This window comes from Homarus americanus, unplaced genomic scaffold (assembly GCF_018991925.1).
Source record: "Homarus americanus isolate GMGI-L3 unplaced genomic scaffold, GMGI_Hamer_2.0 scaffold22250, whole genome shotgun sequence".
Lineage (NCBI taxonomy): Eukaryota > Metazoa > Arthropoda > Malacostraca > Decapoda > Nephropidae > Homarus > Homarus americanus.
The window spans coordinates 5,851,641-5,874,453 of NW_024741189.1; positions in this window are offsets into that span (position 1 = coordinate 5,851,641).

Consider the following 22,813-nt stretch of genomic DNA (forward strand, 5'->3'; position numbering starts at 1 on the left):
CTTTACTGCCCGTCAGATACAGGAAAAGTGCAGAGAACAGGGTCGTGAGTTGCCACTTCATCCTTGACCACCGACGGGTCAAGACGGGTCAGGCGCACCTGGCGCTGCTCAGCAGCAGCCACGTCAACTATTATGTTGGCCCATACCAACCCCCCCCCCCCTGAACCCTCCTCCCCACCGGAATATCAACAAGTTCTCGCCAGAAGTTACTATTTCATTTTTGAAAGGAATGGAACCAGTGTTGAATAGTGGTGAACAGTGCTTAAGTCAGTGAAAAACAACTCGGCAGTTACAGTTGAGTCTTACCCAAGCTAACCTTCACACAGTGAGGTCCCAGGTACCCAGTGATAATTCCCCTGAGACTCCACGATAGAGAGGCCTGGGACCACACCTTAGCCACTTGAGTGAGTGAAGTCCTGTGACAACAAACCACATGGTGTCCCCATGATGCTACGACGCCACGCAGTGAATGAGTTGCTACAGCATCTTGTGAAGTTCTGCATAACACCATCTGTGAGGGAATTACTACACCACGTGATGCCCCTCAAAACACCATCTGTGAGGGAATTACTACGCCATGTGATGCCCCTCATAACACCATCTGTGAGGGAATTATTGCACCACATCAGGCCCCTCATACATCATCTGTGAGGGAATTACTACACCACATCAGGCCCCTCACAACACCATCTGTGAGGGAATTACTACATCATCAGGCCCCTCGTAACACCATCTGTGAGGAAATTACTACACCACGTCAAGCCCCTCATAACACCACCTGTGAGGGAATTATCACACCACATCAGGCCACTCATACACCATTTGTGAGGGAATTACTACACCACATCAGGCCCCTCATAGCACCATCTGTGAGGGAATTACTACATCATCAGGCCCCTCGTAGCACCATCTGTGAGGAAATTACTACACCACGTCAAGCCCCTCATAACACCACCTGTGAGGGAACTAGTACTCCACGTGATGCCCCTCATAACGCCATCTGTGAGGGAGTTACTACACTACGTGCCTGCTGTTCAACACCTCAGCTCACATGATCTACGTGTGTAAACATTAATCTGTATGTTCACTGTATGTTCCTTCACCTTTCTCTAATGAAGGCTTTTGTTAAACCACCAATGTATGTAATAAGTCATTTATGTCCAATGTATATTTTCAGCCTTCGGGCTGCAAACTTTTTCAATAAACCGTTTATTATTATTATTATTATTACATGGCCTTCGACTCGGTCAACAGAGAAATCCTCTGGTGGACCCTCAGCCGTTTTGGCTGCCCACCAAAATTCATTGCTATTGTGAGGCAACTCCACGATGGCATAAACGGCAGTGTCCTGCACAATGACATCCAGTCTGAATTCTTCCCCATCCAAACTTTCTTTTCCATATTCCTGGCTGCCTTCCTTATTCGTGCCAGTGCCAATTAAGCCGGCAGGGTGGACATCCAGTACCGGATGGAGGGACTTCTCAACAGACAACCTCCCCTGTCGCTCACACTGAACGCGACCTACAGGAGATCCTGAACACCTACGCAGATGCGTATGCACACTTCGGCCTTGGGTTGAATGCACGTAATACTCAGATTCTCTTTCAGCCTTCCCCTGGTTTAATCGCACCTTCACCATTTATCCAGCTTATCGGTACTACTGTCTCTAATGTTACCCACTTTCAATACCGCATATATCGATGAAGAGATTCAACATCAGATCAGATGTGCATCTCAAGCCTCTGGCAGACTCCCTACCCGAGTCTTCAGCTGTAGGGAGCTGAAATTATCAACAAAATTGCACGTGTATCGAGCAGTGGTCCTTCCCACCGTGCTGTATGGCAGTGAGACATGGGTCACATACAGGAGGCACCTCAAGGCACTTGAAAACTCTCAACAACGTAGTCTACGTTCCATCCCCGAGTTCGCTGGGAAGACAAGAGAACAAATGCCAGTACTCTCGCTGACACCAACTGTAGAAGCATGAGGCTACCATTATCTAAGAACAACTACGTTGGACTGACCATGTTACCCGCATGGACGACAGTAGACTGTCAATGCAGCTACTTTACAGTCACCTAACGAATGGTAAACGAAACGCTGGCGGACAACAGAAAATATACAAGGATAGTCCTAAGACAAATCTGATAAAATGTCAAATAGACCCCCTCACCTGGGAGACGATCACTCCACACCATAACACTTGGAGGAGGACCAAACGAGGTGTCAATACTTAAGAGTTAGCCCGACTGCATACCGAGGCAGACAAGCGCTAGCGTTGGAAAAACGCTCCCACACTAGATGTTGCTCACCTCAGAACTCGCCAACGAAGGTGACATCCTTAATAACTCATATCATTGTATCATAGCTGGATGAATATCATGATTCCGAGTCTCAGCAAAGTAGTAGTAAGTTGTTGTTATGGGCTGTTGTGGGTTGTGTTACTTTTGCTTTGTTGTATCCCCTTTACTTTGCTGTATGGTTCTTTAAGTGTTATTAAGTCTATATAGAAAATAGGGATATATTTAATTATATATTTATTTATTTATTTATTAATTTATCTATTTATGTAGTATTACACACACGGAGAGAGAGAGAGAGAGAGAGAGAGAGAGAGAGAGAGAGAGAGAGAGAGAGAGAGAGAGAGGTTAACTCATCTCCTACTCCTCAAGTACAACTTACTTTCCTGTTATGGAGGCCAAGCCACTGCCTAAAGTGACACAACCAGCTTTCACTGGCAGCGTTAGCTTCCTCGGGCATTCCGACGTGCTATGCCATGTTTGCAGCGACACTCATATGCTTCATACCAAGAACAGAAACACCCTCAGCCACTTTAACACTATACTGTTACTACCTCAGAATGCTTCATGGCATCTCCATTGTCCTGCTGACTTGTATATTGATTCAGGTGCTATTTTTCCTTAATAACATTCAAGTGTTTATACTCAGACATCTTTCTGTTGAACAGTTTCTGCACTTACTCTTAACTCAGCACCATCAATCACTTAAAGTTTGTCTGCGATGTTTCCTGTAGAACCACTGCCATAAGCCATTGTTAACTGCACTTAAATCATTACATAACCACAAACATGGAGTGAATAGTACACAATGTGGCGGAGCAGACAACACAAAGACAATGTACACAGACACTCACCATGTGGAGGTAAGCAGCAACACTTGCATCAATTGCAACTCCTGAGGTTACTAAGGGGTGATGCATCATAAGGCGGCGCACACCAGCACTACTTGTAAGGTCACCACATTACATGCACATTAACTCCTGTGTAGCGTCTGTTACTGCTATCCTCCACGTAGCGTGTGGCCAAGAACACCATTCCTCCACGTAGCTTGTGGCCAGGTAGGTGTGGCCAGGAACACCACTCTTCCACGTAGAGTGTGGCCAAGAACACCAATCACGCGCATAACCACTGTTATAGCCAATAGCTGTCCTCCATAAAACAACATATGTTAAAGTGTATGCTGTAAGATTTACCAGAATATTCGTTGACATGGGTCAGGACGTCACCTGGGTCAGGACGTCACCTGGGTCAGGACGTCACCTGGGTCAGGACGTCACCTGGGTCATGGCGTTACCTAGGTCAGGTCAATACACGGACCAGGTCAACACGTGAACCAGGTCAACACATGGGCCAGGTCAACACATGGATCAGGTCATCACCTGGGTCAGGTCATCACCTGGGCCAGGTCATCAACAAAGTCAGGTCAACACATGGGCCAAGTCAATACATGGGCCAGGTCAACACGTGGGCCAGATCAACACAAGGGCCAGGTCAACACATGGGTCAAGGTCAACACATGGGCCAGGCCAACACATGGGCCAGGTCAACACATAGGCCAGAATAACACATGGGCCACGTCAACACATAGATCAAGGTCAACACATGGGCCAGGCCAACACATGGGTCAGGTCAACACATGGGCCAGGTCAACACATGGGCCAGGACAACAAATGGGCCAGGTCAACACATGGGCCAGGTCAACACATGGGCCAGGTCTACACATGGGCCAGGTCAACACAAGGGTCATGCAGAACCAGAGACAATCAACAAACCCCCACCATCACTCGGGAGAAGTCACCATGTCAGATTACCATAATTTTGTATCACTTGATCAAAATTTCATAATTTATCTGATGGCCCAAGTGTCTGAGAGAAGCATTTTTTTTATTTTTTTTTAATCTTGCTGACAAAAGCTGAGGAAGTTTAATCCCCGAGGGCCACTCTGGACTCACATACCATTAAGAATGAGAGCTCACAAACTTTATTTTCACTAATCAGTCAATATCTGTATTATAATTAATCAAACGCTATTTTTATAGATTCTCTAGAGAGAATTAAACGTTGGATGTCACTAGATTTTCACCGACAAATTTTCCATTTTTGATATTGTTGAAAATATAACGAAAGGTACTTTAAGACATGCTGATTAAGGATCCGAGTTGACATTGTGCAAATTCGACTAAATTGGGTGACTTAATGACGCTTGAAATAATTAATGACCCTTCTAATACACTCATTAGAGATGCTCTAGGCGTGTGTGTTTTAGAAGTAATTCTTACAGTCATTTAAACCCATCACTTTCCAATTCGAAGGGAAAAGTTTTTCGGTAAACTCACCTTATTCCTCTCTGTCTACCTCCCTCATCCTCTTCTTTCCTGCAGTCATGTCCCCTATTTCAGCCTATACTTTCTCCTCTCTCCCAGCCTCTCCTACTCCCGCCTACTCCCTCACAGCCCCACCCACCATAGTGGATCAGATGAACTAAATCAGGTGAAAGGCTAGAGACCATGTTTAGGGGCCGCCACCGCCACGGAACAAAGAAACCAACCCATCATGTCCCTCCAACCGGCCACCGCCTCCACCGGTTCTCGTGGTATAGCACCCTCTTGTCTTCTAGGACAAGCCAAAACAGGTGACAACGTAATTAATAATGTAGATAAGATTTACCGCATTCTCAAAGACTCCAAAGTAAGGATAGAGTCTCTGCACAAATTTTACACCATTACATTAGAGTAAATAAGGTATTTCTATCATTATTAAGTCATCAATTTGAGGGAGGTTTCACACCCGAATATGAACCAGATTTCCAGTTCTTTGTCTTGACCCTTACAGGAGATAAGGGACCTCGCCCTATGTTGATGATGGGGTGGTGTAAGGCCAGTGTGTGTGTGTGTGTGTGTGTGTGTGTGTGTGTGTGTGTGTGTGTGTGTGTGTGTGTGTGTGTGTGTGTGTGTCGGGGATAGTTGTCGGCAGGAAGGCAGATGCAGGGTATATTTATGGGCAGGTAAATGGACATGAAAAGTGTTTGGATGGATGGTATATGGATGTAGGGAATGATCATAGGTTGGTCGGCGAATATAAAGAAAGGTTGTGGGCTGGGGAGTGGAAGTAAGGGATAGGAATGAGTTGTTAGGGGACGTGGGAGATGTTTACAAGAAGATAGGTGGGGCGTAAGGGGTGGTAATGGTATGGTAGATAATATATAGGGTATTCTTGTTGGCTGGTGAATGCGTGGGTGTGGTTGTGGGGTTGTGGGGGCTAGCAAGGGTGTTTCTGGGAGATGATTGTGGGCTGATAGTTGTGTGACACTACTACATAAGCTAATACAGTAGAAATATACTAATGATAACACTGGATATGTAGTAAGCATACCTATGAAAATACTGGGACATTTACAAAACCAAGAGGTAAATCACAAGAGGAGAGGGCGATGAAGAGAAGAGAGGGGAGGGGAATAGAGGAGGAGTAGTAGAAGAGAAAAGAAGAAGAGAAGAAGAAGAGGAGAAGAAGAGAAGAGGAAGAGAAAAGAGAAGAGGACGAGAGGAAATGAGAAAAAGAAAAGAGGAAGAGACGAAATGAGAAAAAGAGAAGAGAAAAAGAGGAGAAGACAGGAGGGAGACGGAGAAGACTGGGAGGAGGAGGAGGAGGAGGAAGAGGAGAGAAGAGGAGATGGAGGAGAAGAAGAGAAGAGGATGAGGAGGAGGAGAAGAAGAGAAGAAGAGGAGAAGAAGAGAGGAGGAGGAGAAGAAGAGAGGAGGAAGAGAGGAGAGAGGAGGAAGAGACGAAATGAGGAAAAGAGGAGAAATGAGGAAAAGAGGAGAAAAAGAGAAGACAGGAGGAAGAAGGGAAGAGGAAGAGGAGGAGGGACAGGAGGATACAGAAGAGAGGAGGAGGAGGATCACTGAAATCCCTCCCAAACACTCTCTTCCCTCATTCTATTTACCTCTCTCTTTCTACCAATCCCTTCTCTCTCTCTCTCTCTCTCTCTCTCTCTCTCTCTCTCTCTCTCTCTGAAAAAAAATGTGAAAGGCACCATTAATGTCCTGGGTCTAGGGCTTAAATCTGTCACTTGCTCCATTAAGAGAAGAATAATGGCTCTCTACACGCCCGTAAATTATTACCTGGGGTTAAGGGTAAAGCTTAAGGGTGAGATTTAAGGGTTTTAAAGGTAAGGTTGATCGGTTTGAGGGTGAGGTTGAATGGTTTTAAGGGTGAGTTTGAATGGTTTTAAGGGTGAGGCTGAATGGTTTTAAGGGCGATGCATAAGGGATTTTTAGTGAGGGTTAGGGCAAGATGAGGGTTATGTTATTGGAGCACGCACGCACGCACACACACACACACACACACACACACACACACACACACACACACACACACACACACACACACAGGCAACAGGTAAGATATACTGTATACTTAATGTACCAAAACACTGATGGTCAGCACATACAGATGATGCTTATTCACATTGTACGAGATCAACATAACTAACACTGTGTTTTGTGTTTCAGGTGAGGACGTCGAAAGAGAACCGCAACACTCCAGTTCCTTGCAACACATCGTTTTTGCAACACTCATTCTTCTAGCGATACTCATTTTTTTCTGCAACACACCACCTTTATCCAACACCCACAGCAACACTACGTTCTATCCAATATCCACAGCAACCCTTATCATCCACCAAAACACCCTCTTCTCTTCACAATACTCACCCACCGGCCGCAACACAAGAGGAAGGACACCTTTGAGTTACGGCGGAGGACTAGTAAGTGTGTTGCAAGTTGTATTACAGTATTTCTCTCACCTTACAACACACATCATCATACTAACAACCAGCTAATTTGTCTGGTGCTTAAGTGAACGTAAGCAGTTAAGGTTAAGTTTTCTATGTAACTAACGTCAATCTTAGATAAGCGAGTTAGTTAGATATGTTCATATACATCCAGGTGCGAGGAAATATACAGGTATGAACCCTTGGTATACAGAATGGTTGCAGCAGCCTTAACAAAAGACATACAGACCCATGTATAAAAACAGAACGTATTGTATACACTTTACTATTATGTACATACCAAAATGTAATTAATAGTTAATCTGTACAATGAACATAAAGCCAAACGCCTCCTCATATACACAAAGACATCGTCACAGTAAACACCTCTGGAGGGAACCATTGGGGTGTGAAGGACCAGTCAGCTGAAGTAATGAGACAATTGACCACTCATTATTGACCATTCTCCCTCTTTACCTGGCTTGTTATGGCTATTTACACACCTGTGTTTTGGCTGGAGCTGTTGGGCAGGTGGTCAAGGTTGAGACGTGTTGAGTTGTTCTCCTGAAGATGTTGACGCAGAGGTGTGTTAAGATGCTCCTCTTAAGAGACCCGGATAAAGATACCGTATACTTGTACTGTATATACATATTGTACAAGTGATATGATTCTTGGTGGAAGGTGAAAAGCAAATGAAAGAGAGAAAGATGGAGAGAATAAAAACAAGTCTCCATATCTCTTAACATTTAACCAGAGCACAGAATATAAACCAACCAGAAACAATCTACGATAATCTTAAACCGAAGTGAAAGTAATGAAGATAGAGAGATTTAAAGGTAGAATGGCATCGAGAGAGAGAGAGAGAGAGAGAGAGAGAGAGAGAGAGAGAGAGAGAGAGAGAGAGAGAGAGAGAGAGAGAGAGAGTGTGTGTGTGTTTAATACTAGAATGATAAAAATAAAGACGGAAATATCCTGCATTGGTTTAGGAGTAATGTAATATATATTTAAGAGGCTAATACACAGAGTTAAGGTAAGCACTAGTCTTCATTATAAAGGGTCGCTGTACCTTTGCCAGGGGCTTTGATTTACCATCCTACAGTACAGTTTAATGGTATAAGTGGACCTCCGCATGAGAGGCGGCAGTATATAACTACACTAATTGCTTGTTAGACTTGTGTTGACTAGCCAATTACTATTGGTGATTCACGACAGGCTTTTCAACGCTGCGGGATGGTGATGGTTTAAGGCGTGGTGAGCGTTGAGGAGTATCCCGTGGAGAGATGACTGCCTGCAATAATATACAGTAAAAGACATGTAACGGTTGCATGTCCTTATTGATCAGACTGATGGATGTTTAATCGTGAGGAGTTTTATTTTCTTATGCGAGGATTAACTCTGTCAATGACCATTAACTAATCATTGTTTTTTGTTTACTCGGTGATTATCTGATCACCTGACGATAAGGCTCCCCATTTTTTCACCCTAACGAGAACCTAACCTAACCCTCCCAGGTAGCAAGCGTTAGGATGTTGAATCCTCAGGTGAAAAGAGCTAGGGTGCCTAATCTTCATGTAATCCGACTACTTTACTGATGACAAACGCGCAAAAGTCAAGACTCCATATATATCACATAAATAAAGTGCCAATACGAGCACTCACCATCACTGGAGTTTCCCTACACCTCATAATGACACTTAATAGTATATCTACTCCAGATGAATGTTCACCTGGTTTCTGCTTACGGTGGTGCCACAGTGATGTCACAGTGGTGTTATAGTGGTACTAGTAGTGCTACAATTGTGCTATATTGGTGTTATAGTGGTGCAAAAAATTTTGCTATAGTGGCGTTATTAGTGCAACAGTGGTGCTATAGTGGTGCTACAGTGATCTTATAGTGGTGCTAGTAGTGCTACAATTGTGCTAGTAATGCTACAGAGGTGCTATTATTGCTATAGTGGTGCTAGTACTGCTACAGTGGTGCTATAGTGGTGAAAGTAGTGCTATTGTGGTGCTACAGTGGTGCTAGTAATGCTACAGAGGTTCTATTATTGCTATAGTGATGCAAGTAGTGCTATAGTGGTACTACAGGTGTGTTATAGTGGTGCTCTTTTACAATACAAAATTACATTGGCAGGGCAGGAGTTGCAATATGATATAAAATATATAGAAATTATGAACATGATATTCGGTTCACTTACATTATGAACACCGTAAAGGTACAGTGACTCAACCGCTCTCTTGTTTGTGTGTGTTGATCATTGAAGATGTGAATTGACTGATAATAACACTACAAAGATACCTCATAGTATCGTCGTCGTGATAGCAGCAGTAGCAGCAGTAATAGTAGTAGTGATTGTAGTAATAATAGTAACAGTAGTAATATCAGTAGTAGTAGTAGTAGCAGTGATAGTACATAACATTAGCATTAGTACGAGTAAAAGTACCATGAACCAGTCAACGTATAGCGGTACAGTAGTCACAATCTTCTTAGCATGACAGACCATAAATTCAAGGCATAAATATAAATTCCAGAAATTAGAGAAACTGCGACAAACGTCCATGTTAAACAAATCTATATGAGTTACCCCACACAAGACGTCCACAGCTCCAGAAGATGACCCTCGTTAATTACTCACCACCCTACACTGTCATTCTATTTTCTTTATAATATGATTCCCCTCATCTCTGCCCCTCTCTAACAAAAAGAAAAGATATGTTCTACACCTTTCAGAAGACCTCATCATTTTTAAAAAGGAGCGAAGATAACGGGGGAGTATTCACATAATGGACTGGGATGTACAGTATATGAACCCAAGGCGGTCGAGGTATGACACTCTTGTATATTGATGTGATACTTTTTGTGGGGAGACCATATATGGGTCCAGGAGGGATGAGATGGACATATTAGGAGAAGAGATGGAAGGGTAGACAAGTAGAGAGGTGACGGATGATGGTGGGTGGTGAACAAGGAAGATTGGGAAGTGTAAAGATGTTGGCGAAATGGTTATGTAGGATGAAGTAGGCAGGAGGACGGTGAGTTAAAGATGTGAGAGGTATATGAGTAACTGTATATGGGTAGGGGAGGGGAAATATGAGGGGAGGGCAGGAGGACGGTGAGTTAAAGATGTGAGAGGTTATTGTAACTGTATATGGGGAGGGGAGGGCAGGAGGACGGTGAGTTAGAGATGTGAGAGGTTATTGTAACTGTATATGGGTAGGGGGGAAATATGGGGGAGGGCAGGAGGACGGTGAGTTAGAGATGTGAGAGGTTATTGTAACTGTATATGGGGAGGAGGGGAAATGTGGGGAAGGGGCAGGAGGACGGTGAGTTAGAGATGGAGAGGGTATTGTAACTGTACAGTATATGGGGAGGGGAGGGGAAATATGGGGGAGGGCAGGAGTAGGGAATGGAGGAGGGAAATGGGGGGCGGGCAGGAGGACGGTGAGTTAGAGATGTGAGAGGTTATTGTAACTGTACATGGGGAGGGAAGGGGAAATATTGGGGGAGGGGGCAGGAGTAGGGAAATGGAGGAGGGGAAATATGGGGGGAGAGCAGGAGGAAGGGGGCGGAGTAGTGGAGTGGAGGAGAGGGAGAGAAGAGGTCTGTTTGAAGTAAGGTGTGATGCTAAAGATATATATGAGAGGTGAAGGTGAGACAAGAGTAACTAACCGGACAGTGATGGAGGTATGGAGTGTGGACAGTGATGGGGTATGGAGTGTGGACAGTGATGGAGGTATGGAGTGTGGACAATGATGGAGGTATGGAGCGTGGTCAGTGGTGGAGGTATGGAGTATGGACAGTGATGGAGGTATGGAGTGTGGACAGTGATGGAGGTATGGAGTGTGGACAGTGCTGGAGGTATGGAGCGTGGTCAGTGGTGGAGGTATGGAGTATGGACAGTGATGGAGGTATGGAGTATGGACAGTGATGGAGGTATGGAGTGTGGACAGCGAAAGACATATGGAGTTTGGACAGTGAAGATGTGGATACAGTGAACAGTTATGGAGGTGTGGGTTAAAATGACCAAGAATTAATCACCAGTTCCATTAACTTGCGCTTGAAAGAAAATAAATATCAGTGAGATCAGTAAATACGAAGATAATAATACGGTAATAGGGAGGATAAGAGTAAAATAAGAGCAAACACTAAACCATGTGTGTAGAGTAAAGGAATAATGCCGTAAGCTTACACGGCTGACATTCTTGAAGACTTTACATAAACAACCATAATTAGGGTGAGATGTCCAGTATAAGACACACTCCCTTCAATATATAATTTACTCGCGCGCACACACACACACACACACACACACACACACACACACACACACACACACACATATATACTCATAACGGAATCCAGAGAAGCGTTTTTCTCTCAAATCGTCAGCAAATACCCTAAGAAGGTAACACTGCTCCGATCTGGGGTGTCAGTCTTGTCTCATTTGCATAAACTAATTTACATTAAGTTCAGCTACTGGACAAGCGCACGTGGGTTTATTTCCAGCACATTTTTAAATTCACTTTTCATTTAAATATTTTTCTAAGGCAAAGTTCCTCTGAATATAAAATTAATGGGGTATATTTATGATGACATGTAATTTTTATTAAATTTTTTCCATCGCGTAAATTTATTGCAATATATGATGTTGTAAATCTTAATGCATTGAGAATTTGTGTGTCAAGATGAATAATCGATATTGTATCTATGATTTATTTTTAACCTGCCCATAAATGTTGTCTGGCGGGGTGTTGTTTTCGGTCATGTGTGTGTGTGTGTGTGTGTGTGTGTGTGTGTGTGTGTGTGTGTGTGTGTGTGTGTGTGTGTGTGTGTTCCTAAAATAACTCGAGAACAGGTTTACGGATTTACACCAAACTTAGTAGGTTTGATCAACACGTAACAAGGTCCACACGATCAACTTTTGGTGTAAGTTGCGCTAAAAGTGACCAAGTGTTACCATGGTAAGTGTTTGCTCACACACACACACACACACACACACACACACACACCCACACACACACCACACACACACACACACACACACACACACACACACAAGGAAAAAAATAAAAAGACAAATTACCAACACAAAAAGAACAACTTCACTCTCACCAAAATAAACACTTTTACAACATAATGTCCCGCCGCCGCTATTGCCTTTGTTTACATCTCAACAGCGTGTTTTCCCTTTTTTGTTCGTGTAAATCATAAGCCACCACACACCACATCACCGTCTCTTTTTAACAGGAAGCATTACTTACACCACCTACTTGGGACATTCTTTACGTCCATAAATCCAATAACTAACAAATTATATGATAATTTCCTTCAATGGAGTCCAACGGTTAAATATATTCACTCTTAAGGTGTAGAGGCTTCTGGTGGTACTGTATAGTAAGAGCGCACTGCGAGAGCTGGCTGGGTAATACGTGTCAAGTCAAGCTGGTAACAAAGATTTAACTATGCCCTTAGTCAGATGCGTGTCCCTGTGTCAAGGTGTAGAAGCTGCTGACAACACAACCACCACCATCTCAGTTAACGTGCTGTGTAACCTAGTGTTAGAGGGAGAGTCCAGTAAGTCCAGACAGCACCTCAATACCACTGGCTAATCATTACTCCCGGAATAAGAGGCGCTAGTTTATATGACATCCATAATCGATACAGAGAAGACAAGATATTATTTATAGACCAAAGAGGCCCGTACAGAGACTCATCACACCAGAAAATCACGCCCATGACTTCTCGCAGCGGCACAATACTGCCAACCATTACGCTACAAAAACTCTACTGAAGGTGTTGTATATTGACTCCAAGACACTCTTTCAAAACGATCCAGCACCATTTATCAGCGTGGAAACTTTCTCAGGGGATCGAGAGATGCAGTTTTGTGGTTTAGCGGTGACTTGCCGTGAACGCCTGGGCAAGTGTAATAAAAAAGACGGTCGAGAGAAGTATGTGAAACTTTCTAAAACGTTTGAAGCTCATGTTTTAAGGCATCCATTACCCTTTACTGCAACCTGATGTTTTCTTTATGTTTTTGTCTTATCACAATTTTAGAAATAATGATGAACGTGTGATAAGAAGGTAACAATATGAGAGCGTGAGGACACAGTAGGCGAGTTTGTTTACTGTGTCGAGGATCATAAGCCCTGGCAACAGTTTGACTGAGAATCTATAGCATTGTGAGGCTCTAAATCGAGTGCCAATAAGTAGATGAAATATAAAAAAAACATAAGCACTTTCAGTATGAATTCTAGACTGTACTAAGAATAACCATTGAAAATAAAGTGAAACACTACATGGGACAAAAAAAAAACTTACCTGACGACCTGCGGCGTATGTTGTAAGTGTTCCAGTGTGAGTCAGAGTAAATGTCAGACTGTCAGAAACAGAAACAAGAATGTTACTTTTTTTCAGGAGACAATGACACTTATCATGCAGCTATCATGTGAAAGCACATTACGTGTGAGATCAAACGTGCTGATGAAGACCAAGTGGAACTTTTTTCTTCCTGTGTCCGATTATTGTCAGTGAAACTTGTATGTCAATATTCGCTGACAATTATTAATAACACTGGAAAAAAACTTATATGTTTTGTATCTATTTTTAGGAGTTAAATATTATTGATACGAGAGTTGAAATGGTTTCACTAATGCCATGAAAAGTTTCTTTGTTATTCATTATTAAAAGTATTGTAAAAACATCCATTGCTATTGATAATCATTAAAAATAAATCGCCTTAAAAATATCGTCTCCTACCGTGAACGACATTTATATCAACTGCATCTCAGCTGCAACTATTCTCAAAACATGTTTGTACTGTATGACCTTTTATCTCGTATCTCTCAGATCTTATTGTCATGACCTCACGCCTCATTACCACCGACTCAACACTCAGCACCACCAGCACTCAGCACCACCAACACTCAGCACCACCAGCACTCGGCACCACCAACACTCAGCACCACTAACACTCAGCACCACCAGCACTCAGCACCACCAGCACTCAGCACCACCAGCACTCAGCACCACCAACACTCAGCACCACCACCACTCAGCACCATCAGCACTCAGCACCACCAACACTCAGCACCACCAACACTCAGCACCACCAACAAGCACCACCAACACTCAGCACCACCAACACTCAGCACCATCAGCATTCCGCATCACCAACGCTCAACACCACCAACACTGAGCACCACCAAAACTCAGCACCACCAACACCCACTACCATCAACACTCAGCATCACCACCACTCAGCACCATCAACACTCAGCACCACCAGCATTCCGCATCTCCAACATTCAGCACCACCAACACCCACTACCACCAACACCCACTACCACCAACACCCACTACCACCAACACCCACTACCAACACCCACTACCACCAACACGCACTACCACCAACACCCACTACCACCAACACCCACCACCACCAACACCCACTACCACCAACACCCACTCACCACCAGCACCCACTACTACCAACACTCACCTCACACCAAATCCCTAAATCCAGTTTCGCTTTCTGTAAATGTACTTGGTTTGCCATCCTTCCACACTGTTATATATATATATATATATATATATATATATATATATATATATATATATATATATATATATATATATATATATATATATATGAAAAATAAAACTTTTCCCATCTGAGCAACTCCTGTGTGAAATATGAGAAAAGTAACAAGTTAAACGTCACATATATATATATATATATATATATATATATATATATATATATATATATATATATATATATATATATATATATATATATATATGTATATATATATATATGTGTGTGTGTGTGTATAAAAAGATACGTAAAAAACTCAACGACTACGGTACAAAAATTCCATCAACGACGTGTCAACAGGTGGGTGGGTCAACAGTGGTGCGTGTGCCGAGGTAGACAACACACGGGGGCAGCAGGTAACGCTTAACAACCAAACAGTGTTGGACAGCATCTTGGGAGCAACACGGCCGTGATGTTGCCACAACTGGACATTAAATCTCTTGTTGTTTCTCTCCACCTACTTTCGTTCATAATATTACTGCATTTCTTCCAGTTTTATTATCTTATATTTTCGTTCACTATTCGCTTCCGGTATCATCTAGTTTTCAGGTTCGTAACTAAGAGTCAGGTGAGGTAGACAAGGCATAACCCCACACGACACAGCGAGTAAAGAATGAAGCCATCACATGCGACAATGCGAACGAAGCAAAGGTAAACGGGTTCATTGATGGAGAGTGGGCGAGCCGCGCTACCAGACAAGCAACACGTAAGCTTATCTGCCTTGTTACACTCCATCTCTCTAACGCAGTGAATGGACGACGTACTTCACCATTATTACGGGTTTTACACTTGTAATAATAGTAATCGCGAGCATCCTGGCCACTCCCGGAGACCTACTGCTAATTTACGTCTGAGGAGATAAAGAGTTGTAGATTCTAGCGAGATTACAGGTGTTTGCTTACAGGTAGGAATGTCGCCTTTACTATCAGGTGTTGCGGGGGGTGGGTTATTCGTTTGGCTAATTGGATGCTGGAAATTTTTTTTCCCACGGGGTGTAATGGAGCGTAATTAGTATTCTGAAGGGACACTGTTGTACGTTCTCACATTACAACCTTACGAGGAACACCGCTGGGCTACACCGTGTTCCCCTGAAGCATTTATATCTCCCAGACGTGGAAACTGAGGCACAATCTTGTTAAGCGTGTTTCAAAAGTTACAGCATTCTCTTCGTCTCTTTCAACGCCGCCGGAGGTAAAGGATGAGTTCTGCGTGTGTGGAATATACCCGCGAGGATGACCCACCAACACTGTAAGAGCGACTAGACAGGACTATTCCTATTTAAAGACAGGACACTGCAGGGGACCGCGTCAGGACACACGTACCGATAAGCCAGAGTGTGTGTAAATATAGCACAATGTGGGAGGTAGCTGGGTGGGGTGTCTAGACTGGAGAAGACATGCCCACACCTTCCCGGGAGCTCAAGTACTGAATGAAATAAGAATAAATATGACAGTTTTCATCCAGAAACAATTGCAAGACGACACAGCTTATTTATAAACATGGAACGATCTCTTACTTATAAAAAAAAAGACAGCCAGACGGATTCTTTATTTATTAAACAAAAAAAAACATGGACAACTCATCCAAACTAACCAATCATGTCTTGACCTACATATAAACACACAAAGATCTAATAAAACTACAAACAACACCAACAACAACAAAATTACCAACAAAAACAACTTGGATCATAATCACATCCACAAAAGCAATATTATTCAGTTTAGTAGATCCATCTGTTTTTGTGTGAGTAAGTATCTGTTATCATCAAATTTACGACATAGGTTTTGTGACCTTTCTTTAGTACAGGTGATTACATAAACACTTTGACACATGTACTCAGTCTTGGTGGGTGATACGAGAGCGGAATAATATCATCATAGGAGTGGGTAAATGAATAATGTATAAATGAATTAACAACGATTATCTTTTGATGTTGTATGATTTTAGCTGAGGTCATATCTCATCCACTTATTCATCTATATTATCTATTGGATCATTTAAACACTCATCCATTTTCATTCATCCATCTATCCGTCTATACTTACCAATTCAAGACACTCACACATATATAGTATACACCTATTCATTATACCATTCACCTACACTCTTCATTTTCTCACTTAGACATTCACTCACCCACCTAATCATTTATCCATCCCTCCATCTATACTCAACCACCCATCCAGTCACACTCACCCCTATATCCATTCATCCATCTCTCCACTGAATCACCTAATAATCAATCCATCTCTCACACATATCCACTAAAATCAACCCAAACACCCACTCATCCATCCATCCATTTATCTAACCACACCCACCTACCCACTCATCCATTCATCTAACCACACTCACCCATCCATTCATTCATTTATCTAAACACACACACACCCACTCACTCACCAATCCATCTAACCCACTCACAAATCCACCACTCATCCAACTAAACACACACACACACACACACAGCATCTCTCCTCCCGCAACTCACCTCACTACGCTACATCTTAAGCACGATTATATGCATATAAAGGTGGAGGTATTTACTCTTTGTGGTAGGTTTGTTTACCTTGCTTCATCTGCCCTTCAGAGGCGCTAATGTTCTCTGCAAACTTGGGTCCAGGTTCAGCGTTTTTGTTACATTTAGTATCACGTGCTGCTGCTGATGTGTGTATTTACAAAGGGTGTGTGTGTGTGTGTGTGTGTGTGTGTGTTGGGAGGGAGTGTGGGGAATGTTTTTTTCTGTGTGTGTTGTGGTAGGAGAGGGCTGTGCGTGTGTGTGTGTTAAGGGAGGGGAGGGAGAGAGGGGTGGGGGAAGGGTTTCGTGTGTGCGTGGAAGGATAGGGGCTAAGAAAGGGTTTGTGTTATTTATGTGAAATTTGATGATTGGCGCGCGCGTGTGTGTGTGTGTGTGTGTGTGTGTTTAGTTGGATGAGTGGTGGATTTGTGTGTGTAGTTGGGTGGGTGAGTAACAGATGGACTGAGTTAGAGGAGGGGGGAGGGAGGGGCAGTAGTATAGCCTTGACATGGTTTGTTGGGGTTTCTGTACCAAGAGGAATCTGTTGAGGTGGTGATGGCAGGACCTACCTCCGCGGTCGCCAATCTGTCGATGTCGACTAAGATGTGCCTAGTCACACTACACGACCCTCTCGTTCCACTAGAATTGTAGGATCCGAAACTATACTTAAGTTGCGTCAGATCCGAACGATTTCTGACCATCAAATTTACACTAGTTTTCTTCCTATATATCTTGACTAATGTGGTTTTATTTTTTATTTATTTTGTATTATTCTTATTTTTGTAGTGAAGTGACGGTCGTCCTAGATAAAGTAATAACACTACCCTCACGCACGCTTACATGCACTCACACTACCAACATTATTACCACCACAATCATTAATCAACCACAACCGCTACCATTGTTTAACCCTCCCACAGTTCTCAATGTGTCTTATGGTGATAGTGATACCACCATAACCACCACCACGGTCTCTCCTTCTCCACCATCACAACTATTATCTCATACTCAACTCCACCACAACTATCACCATCTACACCACCTCCACCACCAGCATAGTCCCCTAACCTCTACCACCACTATCGCAGCGCCTCTCCCACAACGACAACCATCACCACCCACCCTCTTGAACAACCATCACCACCACCAACCCTATCTCACCACCACCACCTACCCTCTTCTACCACCACCTACCCTCTTCCACCACCACCACCACCCACCCTCTTCCACAACCACCACCTCCCACCCTCTTCAACAACCGCCACCGCCGACCCTTTCCCACAACCACCACCACTACCACCCACTCTCTTCCACCACCACATTTCCGTTACCCACCGCACGGGTCAGAGCATTCCCCCCATATATACAGTATAAATCATTGTCACACATTAAACTTCGCAAACCCAGTCTAGCCTGAACACCCCGAGGGCCCAGCACAGGCCAACGTTGCCACTATCTGAGTAACAAGGTGCTGTAGGTAGGATCCATTACCTGCAGAATAGGTCCTCTCACCCCTGGGCGTAGTTGACTGTGAGGAAGAACGTGAGGGAAGGATGTAGGAGTGGGTTTGAGGTAGTTATATAAAGTATTAATTATTATATGTATCTCTTGATTTACTTTTTACAGGTTTGCGTTCGACCAGGTGTTGTAGGGTGTGGTAACTGGGAATAGATGGTGACGTAATACAGGTATGCTAATTAGAGTACCTACAGTATCTCATTATTGACCCTTTTAAGTGTATACATCAATAGGTAGATTAGGGTAAGAGATTGGAAAATAAATGATAAAGATAATAATAACTACTATACGTTGTTTTGTTTTCATTATCTACCTCTTCTCCAGGTATTAATCAGAATAGGATGAGTAGGAAGTGATGATAGGGTGAAGTGATGATATAGGATGATAGTAATTAGTACACGCACTTCCTTACCTGCCTTTTCCAACCAGGTGTATCCTCTATGTACTGAAGCAACAAAGTGTTATTGAGGTGTTAGTTCTGTCCCACTGGAGGAGAGAACCACGAGTACCTTCTGCTGGTGGTTCGGGCTGCTCTTGTGGTTTATCTACTGGTTCTCCTCCCACTGCTGGAACCAATTGGGAGAAAAAATATTTATCATAGAAAAACAAAAACATCAACAAACCATAACAACAAAAACAATTACAAACTAATTAAATTTATCTACTGGTTCTCCTCCCACTGCTGGAACCAATTGGGAGAAAAAATATTTATCATAGAAAAACAAAAACATCAACAAACCATAACAACAAAAACAATTACAAACTAATTAAATTACAATAACAACAAAAAATTAATAATAATGCACACACACACACACACACAACAACAACAACAATAATAATAATAATAATAATAATAATAATAATAATAATAATAATAATAATAATAATAATAATAATAATAATAATAATAATAATAATAATAATAATAATAATAATAATAATAATAATAATAATAATAATAATAATAATAATAATAATAATAATAATAATAATAATAATAATAATAATAATAATAATAATAATAATAATAATAATAATAATAATAATAATAATAATAATAATAATAATAATAATAATAATAATAATAATAATAATAATAATAATAATAATAATAATAATAATAATAATAATAATAATAATAATAATAATAATAATAATAATAATAATAATAATAATAATAATAATAATAATAATAATACAATAATAATAATAATAATAATACAATAATAATAATAATAATAATAATAATAATAATAATAATAATAATAATAATAATAATAATAATAATAATAATAATAATAATAATAATAATAATAATAATAATAATAATAATAATAATAAATAATAATAATAATAATAATAATAATAATAATAATAATAATAATAATAATAATAATAATAATAATAATAATAATAATAATAATAATAATAATAATAATAATAATAATAATAATAATAATAATAATAATAATAATAATAATAATAATAATAATAATAATAATAATAATAATAATAATAATAATAATAATAATAATAATAATAATAATAATAATAATAATAATAATAATAATAATAATAATAATAATAATAATAATAATAACAATAACAATAACAATAATAATAATAATAATAATAATAATAATAATAATAATAATAATAATAATAATAATAATCACGAAAATCACAACAAAAAAACCCAAACCAAGATTAATGCAATCGTTAAACATCGCTGAAATTCCAAAACACAAGTTGATAATAATAATCCAGTGGTTCCCCCAACAAATTAATATACACAACTACACCCGAATCGAAGCTGAAGGAACGAGTAAATATCAATATAATCGTAAGGAATAATTACCCGTATGGAGAGGGTTAATAAGGGGAACTATCCAGTACGACTCATTGAATGGATTTCTTTTGTGAATTGTCCATACACTCTTGTGTTTATTCCGCTCAATTACTTGTTTTAATGTGCATCATTATACCGTTCAGTGGTGATGGTCCATACAGGTGTAGGGAGGGTGACGTGGTCTCACCTCTACTGCTACTGGTGATGAATTATCTGGTTGTGTTTTGGTACCTGCCACTGTTACGAGACATAAACGATGAACTTAGTGTAAAAGTAACTCGTGTGAGGAATAAACTACACATAGCGGTGAAACGTGAATTAGAATGAGGCAAAATGCACTAGAATTCAAGCCACAGGAATGAGTTACCTGAGGCTACTAACAACCTGTCTCTCACATATTAAAGAGCCAACGAAAAAAAAAAACAATAGGAAAGGACACAAGGAAATGCTTTAAGCATTTTTCGCCTCGTTCCTCACGGCTACACTGGGGTCCTGGGAGAGAGTAGCCAGCCACTGTTGTCTCGTTGAATTAATAACAGTATCTAATAAAGTATGGCCTCAGAATATCTCTTATAAGATTAGTTCATGCGTCTAGATGCCTCGGGTAAGTTCAAGTAAGTTAAGCTGATCCACTTACACACTGCAGGTAAGTTCAGTTTAAGACCCTGATAAGTTCATTATATCGGTGTATATTATTATGGATGTGTAGACTTGTGTACAGAGGACCTGCCATGGTTTGGAGCGGTGACCCGACCATCACAGGTAATGAACAAAAACACTCGTGCGTGTCGGATGGTCGCAAACAGTGCGCTACTACGCATGCGTCCAACGTGCTCCGACACGCACGAACACAAGAGAACATGCATGGGAGCTCACATACTCGAATACAAAGCGGAACTCATGCACTTGAATGCACAACGACTAGAGCACACGCACGTCAAGATAAACAGGCACATAAAGACACACTTGCTACAGCACACATGCAGTCGGAGACAAAATTACATGAACACTTGGCAATATCTACCTCTGGGTCACATATATGTTTGGTTTATATCTAATAACGCTGCTTTTCATCACATATTATGTCGGAAACATTCACATAAAAAAAATGCAAAGAAATATCTGAGTACATACGTTAAAATTCCAATCCCACTCAACTACAATGCTTACATGTCAGATACTGCCAAGTGTCCAGGGAATTTTGTCCGCAACTGTTCATGAATGTATACATACGAATGTACACTCATTCGAGCACACACACACACACACGAGTGCATGCAAAAAAATATGCGACCATTACAACACACGTACATGAATACATATTCGGGAACACACACACACACAAACACACACACACCACTAAGTGTCCTGGGTATAAAAACCCACATTACTGAAAACACACGAACACCCGCGGAGAAAATTGTATATATATATAAAAACAACAATGAGAAAACGAGACTTAAGTCGTACAAAAAGAGACGAGAAGATTGTGCAAATGAAGGAGGAGAGTTGACGGGAGGAATTAGATCAGAGAGGACAGCAGCAGTCGCAACAGAGGATGTAATAGCAACAACAGAACAGGCAGCAGCAGCGGCAACAGATAAGATAACAGCAGCAACAGATGGGGAAACAGCAGCAACAGAAGAGGTAACAGCAGCAACAGAATAAGTAACGGCAGCAACAGAAGAGGCAGCAGCAGCAGCAGAAGAGGCAACAGCAGCGGCGGCGGCTGTGGCGGTACCGTTAGAACAATCACAGAAACTTGAAGAATTCCGTCAAGTCACTTGGTATTCAACCTTGCAACCGGTCCGTGGTAGCGCCGTCCCTCCAGCTATCCAAGGAACACTTTTTGCCGCCAAAACCATGCGAATATGTGCCCCCCCCACCCCCACCCCCATCCCATTTCCTTCCCGTCCCGTCCCATCTCGTCTCGTCTCGTCTCGTCTCATCCCATCTTTGGTCATTCTGTTAACGGAAGGGTGGCGGAAAGGGGAAAGGAGAAGATATGGAGAAAGGTGGGAGGTGGACGGGGAGAGAAATGAGTGGAAGAGATAGTAGATGAGAAGAAAGAAGAGGGGAAAGATGGTAGTACGAAGGAATAAAAAAAGAAGAAGGGCTGTTAAGAAGGAAGAAGGGGAAATGTCTGATAGGGAGAGAGGGATGAAAAAGGAGGGGAGAGAAGATAATGTAAGAATCGTGAGGGAGGGGAGGGGAGAAGGCGCTGTGAGGGATGGGTGGGAGGATGAGAGG